This window comes from Xenopus tropicalis, chromosome 2 (assembly GCF_000004195.4).
Source record: "Xenopus tropicalis strain Nigerian chromosome 2, UCB_Xtro_10.0, whole genome shotgun sequence".
Classification (NCBI taxonomy): domain Eukaryota; kingdom Metazoa; phylum Chordata; class Amphibia; order Anura; family Pipidae; genus Xenopus; species Xenopus tropicalis.
In genome coordinates, this window is record NC_030678.2 from 98001833 (window position 1) to 98007758 (window position 5926).

The following is a 5926-nucleotide window of genomic DNA, read 5'->3' on the forward strand; positions in this document are numbered from 1 at the left end:
GCCATGCGGGCGAGCCCCCACAACGCTCAGCCAATCACAGGCGAGCTTGTGACGCGATGAGACCGGGTGTGGCTCGTAAGGGTGAAAGGTACAGGGTTGAGTTGGCAGTGGACGTTGCTTTCTGACAGACTGGCAGCGATTTGATTCTACATTGTGGGGAAAAGGGAACGTCATTGGCCGACTATTTGTTACTCTGAAGCGCTCTGTTCTTTCAGTTTATCGGTAATAACCCTCAAAGGGTAATAAGGACATTCAATGCTACCCAACTTTCAAGCAGGGCCGCTGCTCCCTATAAGCGGAGTATGCAGTCTGCATAGGGCACCAACTCCCAGGGGGGCACCATCCCAGCTGCTCAAAAAGATCATTTTTATATATTATATCATACCCCCCAACACTGTCCCGCCGGTTTTTATAGCGCATCCCGCTGTCCCAGATAGTTCAATCAATCTATGGGGGCAATTGGGGGCACTTACTATGGGGGCATTGTCTATGGGGGCTATTGGGGGCTCTATGTGTGTGGCCCCTATAGTAGGTGTTTTTTTATTATTTTATTTTTACTTCTGTAAAATTTGGGGGAGGGGGCACAAAGGTAAATTTCTGCTTAGGGCACCCATTTGGCCAGCAGCGGCCCTGCTTTCAAGTGTTAACTATTTACACATGTCAAAGGGTTTTCAAGTTAATTGTAAATATAACTCTCTTTGCAAGTAGTATCTGTTCTTTTTTTCTTGCCTTGGGGCTTCTGATTTTGAAAAAAATACAGCAGTAGCCAGCTGACTAAAGGTGTGTAAGGATAAATGTTCTGGGCATAACAGGTATTGAAGCTGTACCTGTATACCTGTATGATTGCAGTGGGGTATTCCCAGTTTTAATGTGATGCTCTTGACCCAAAGCAGGATCAAATCTTTCCAGACAATAGTATGCCCTTCCTCAAGTGATACTCTGAGGTCAGCAGTGGCTTAAGCACATGACGACAAAGGGTGTGACTGCACTAGCAAGCACTGGGATACTGGGAGAAACTCCCATGGCCCATGTTACTCCTGGTCTGTGCACAAAGGTCGAAGCAGTGTGTGCTTCAGCAAGGTTTGCACGTATTGGTGGGGGGTGGCAGATGTTATTGTCAGGATAGTCAGTGGGGGCAGGGGCCCTTGAGATCAGTTAATCTGGTGAGTCAAAGGGTACCAGGTCTGCAACTTCATACCCCACGGGGCCTGCTGTAGATACCATGTGTAATACTTTTTCAGGAGTCTTAGGTAAAGTTACTGACACATGGTGGAGGATTCCCTTTATACAAGAGTTATGCAGAGTTCTTAGACAAAACACCAAATGCTGACTTGTGCAATATTGTGTGCAAACTTTTTTCATAAACAAAACATCTAACTGGACAATTCAATAACTTTGTACCAGGCCTTATTTGTTGCTAAATAAATTGTGTATACATATTATAATATATATATATTTATCCTGTATCTTTTCTCTGTTTAATCCAAGGTAACAATATCTGTGTTTACTATTCACCCAGTAATATACATAGAATATACATAGAACATTGGACAATAGCTGTCCCAAAATCTGCCTGGCCAGGCCTGGGCCTGTATTGTTGTAGTTATCCCACAAATGTCAATTGGTGTCAGGTTTTATTTCTAGGCCCATACTTGAAACACAGGTATGCTTAGATGACTTGTCCTATGCTTGGATCCACTAAGGTCTGGGCCCCAATGAAGAGCCTGTAATTCTCTGGTAGGTTACTCTGCCTTTCTGTTTTTTTTTCCAGTGAGCTTTCTCTTCCAAGTTAGAAGAAACATGCTGCTCTGTTGTTTTCTCAGGTCCTGGTATAACCTGCCTGACAACTCCAACTCCTTTATAACAATAAACCTCTTTAGACTGATTGCTGACTCTCATTTCAAACATGCCTGGAATTGTAAATAAACTGCATGTGGTGTTTATGGTTGCCTTTGTGTAAGCTTTTAAAAGGGACCTGTCACCCAGACATAAAAAGCTGTATAATAAAAGTCTATGTCAAATTAAACATGAAAACCAAATTCTTTTTTTTGATTAACACATCCATACCAATTATAAAGGCATTTAAAAATCCCAGCTGTCAATCATATATTGCCTGTCCCGCCTCTATGCCTCACTGCAATTCTCACTTTCCCCCTCCCTCCTCATCATCTAATTGTGTAGCCAGTGCATGAGTATGGGCCTCTGGTCCTCCATTCTATTAAATAAACCAGATTTTAGCATGATGCAAAGCTTGTCATAATAACAGTGCCCACAAAATGGCACCTGCCTGCTTGCTATAATAGTATAATTCCATGACTAAAGGAAACAAGATTTTAAAATTTTATGTAGTGTAAGTGAAGTTTGTTTTGCTTAACTAACATGGTAGAAATAAATTTGAAATTATTTCTGAGGTGATAGGTCCCCTTTAATGGTATCAGTACTGAGATTAACTGGTCCCTGCATTGCTCACACCTCAGATTCAGGTAATCTTATGCACTGTTCACTCCTGTAAGCCCCTTTTATTGTTCACATTCACAGGTCCCTGTATTCACACATGTAAGACATCAGACTTAGGGGCACATTTACTTATCCACGAATGCTCTGAGCATTCGTTCAATCGGTCCAATCTTATTTTCAGTGACTTTTTTGTACCTTGCGCAACTTTTTTGTATTTTTAGCGCGAAAAAATCGGACCGGTTTTGGAGCGGTTTACAATCCTTCAGCATGAAAATTTTGTGACTTTCGTATCGCCACTACGATATTATCGTGACTAATACAATTTTTTCATACGCATTTTCGTGATATTTGCAATCTTCAGAAATTTTCGTTTCCAATCCGAATTTTTCCCATTCGGGATTCGAACTCGTGTTTTGATAAATCTGCCCCTTAGAGTGTAGGCACCCATGTTGCTCACCTCAGAGACTGTAGGAGCAGTGCTGGCTTTGTGCTACTCTATGGAGTACAGTACAAACCATTCACGATGGAGTGGTCATGTTCAGCTACTTGCATAGTCATGATAGGTTTCCTCATCTCCTGCCCTAGGCTGCCTGTGTGTGCACCAAACTCTGTCTGCCATACAATGCCTGTATGTTCTATACTTGGTTGCCCTATGCTGTGGAAAGTGAACCTGGTATGTTCTGGGAGTTTTTTAGCATTTGGAATTAGTTGTTATGGGGTCCCTAAGGTGTGTAATTATGTGCTGGAGGTTGCTGTGCTATCCACAGGGTAGAAGCCATATGGATTTAAGGGTATGTCTTAATATAACAAACTTCTTTCTCCTATGAGAGTTTTTTACTTTTTTGGTGTGCTAACACCATTAATGTGGGTATGTTCTTATAAGCTCTTATATATAATATGGGTGTGGTTTACAAAAGGGGAGTTGTAAAAACTGGCTTCCATTATCTGCCCTCCACCACATAGGCCAAAAAAATTCTGGCCCTGTCTACCACAGAAGTTGGACAGCATTGGTCTACAGTATCTGTATAAAGATTAAAGTTAACCTGTTTATAAATAGGAACAGTTTGCTTTTTATGCATTCATACATACATATTTGTATTGCAGTCTCTCATTCAAACCACTGCCTGGTTGCTAGGGTAAATTGGACCCTAGCAATAAAGAAATTCTTGCAGACAGTGCCCTGACTAGATATGAACCTAGTAATTTTTTTGTTTGACAATGTTCTAATCTATTTTAATGTTCTGTTCGGCAGGCATTGTTCTGTCTGGGGGATATACACAGATGGCATGATAAATTTGGCCCCTTGGTGGCCTCCTAGTATGCACTAAAAAGCACACAATAATAACCGAAAGCGCTTTTTTGGATGAGTTTGTTGAAAACTGCAAAGTGGAAAATTAGAAGCTCTAAACCAACTGACAGTATAAAAGGTTAAAAAATAGATTGTATTCTAATGATGGCCTCAATTCCTTTTATTGATTCGAAAGACGTAGGCAGGATCACTATCAAAATTACCTACAAAATGATTTGTCCAAGATGAAATGCACATTCATAGAAACTGTTGACAGATTGTTTAAATAGAGGTCTAGAAATCTTAAGTTGTAGTTAGTACAACTACATTTAATAATGGAAAATAATCTAGACAAGTGGTGTCCAATTTATTACAAGTAGTGAACCATTTTATTCTCATACAGCGTGATCAAGGGCCCGATTAAATAAAATCATTATGTCGTACAGTTAAAGCTATGAAGCCCTAAAATAGACTAGGGGCCATATAAATCTTTTGGAGGGTCAAATCTAATCTCATTGTGCCACTTTTCATTACCATATGGTACATTAAAGGAAAAGTAATGCTAAAAATTTTTAACTAAAAAATCTATTCTACCCTCCCCCAATAATTGCCCTATCCTGAAAACCATTTGTTATTTATAATGCTTTAGAAGAAAATACCTGTAAAAAAACTTGGCTTCCGGTCATTTCAACAAAGGCGATATGGCGACGCAGGGAAAGTTTCAGGGGAAGCGTTCACTATGCGGCGATCGACTGATCGAGTCTAGCCTTCCTTCTGTATAGGAAGGAGTCAGGCTAGACTCGATCAATTGATCACCACATAGTTAAACTTCACCCGATACTTTCTCCTTAAGCCAAGTTTAACAGGTATTTTCTTCTAAAGCATTATAAATAACAAATAGTTTTCAGGATAGGGCAATTATTGGGGGAGGGTAGAATAGATTTTTTAGTTAAAATTTTTTAGCGTTACTTTTCCTTTAAGCATTTCAACATACCAAGAGAAGGGATATCTTGGTTGAAGCTAAGTGTGTACATCTAATCAAGGGTTTCCAATTTTTGACCCTGCTTAGTGGATGTGGCATTATGTCAAATAGGAAAGGGTCTACCACAAACTATTGCCATGCAAAAGAAAGCAAGAAATTGTCAAGGATATTATTATATACTGTAAAGTTAAGTTTTACTTTTACAGGAACTAGGGACTCTAGCCTAAATCATGAAAAACAGCTCCAGACCATGCTTCACCAATTTATACAGATGGCATTACAAATTAAAGGGAAAATATCTATAAACTGTTTGGGCTTATGTGAAAGAAAGTGCATTAACACTATTACAACCAGGCCTGGACTGGCAATCTGTAGATTCTGACAAATACCAGAGGGGCTTCTGTAAGATGCCATATACAGTGGGGGTCTGTTTGGGCCTATTTCAAAATGGGACCCATGTGTTCCACATGCTGCATACTCATTGGCTGGGAAAGGCCTTTTTTTCTTCAAAAATTATCTAGGACACCAGAGTTTTCTGCAAATCCAATGCACTATTCATACCATAAAATGTGTGGGGATTTGTGGCAGCTCCTTTGACACAAGTAAGAGACAGGTAGGTATATAGGGATTTCAACTGCATTCTGGTGTGAATTTAACACAGCAGGCTTGACAGAAAATAAAAGTTCATACAGCTGATATCCCAAATGCAACCAAAAGTAGCACACTTGGGCAGAATAAACCAACACAGGTAAACGCAGGTTACACTTACAGTCCTTTGCAGTATTCCTGCGCTTCCTCAGAAGCAGCTGCACTTCAGTCCCTCAGTCTTTAGGGCAGCATACAGTAGCTGGTCCTTGCTACTAGGCCATCCACCTCTGTGGATAAATATTCCTCCGGCTCTCAGAGGAAAACAGTTCCCAACACACTTTTCCCCAACCAGGGAACGTTTCACACTGCAGCTCCAGTGTCTCACCTCTCTCCCTGGAGAGCAGCCCCCACACTACTCTTGGAGCACCCTTTAAGTACAGGTGTGGCTAATCAGCCCTCACAGCTGCACAGACCCTTATTTTCACAGCCTTCCGAGCTGCTTCATAGAGGATTCTGGGAGGTATATACTTTCCTTGTATGATTTTCCCAACCATGCTACAAATGCTAAAGAGAGATTCTATATTTTTTTAAAAAGAAAACAAGCTCACAAC

The 5926-nt window shown here is 40.6% G+C and overlaps 1 long non-coding RNA gene across 1 annotated transcript; it reads left to right on the forward strand.

Annotated features, from left to right (window-relative positions):
• Nucleotides 1-57: 57 nt before the first annotated feature.
• Nucleotides 58-1885, forward strand: LOC116408857. The gene is made up of 2 exons (XR_004221332.1): nt 58-222; nt 1772-1885. It is a non-coding gene; the product is annotated as an uncharacterized LOC116408857 (long non-coding RNA).
• The last annotated feature ends 4041 nt before the right edge of the window (nt 1886-5926 follow it).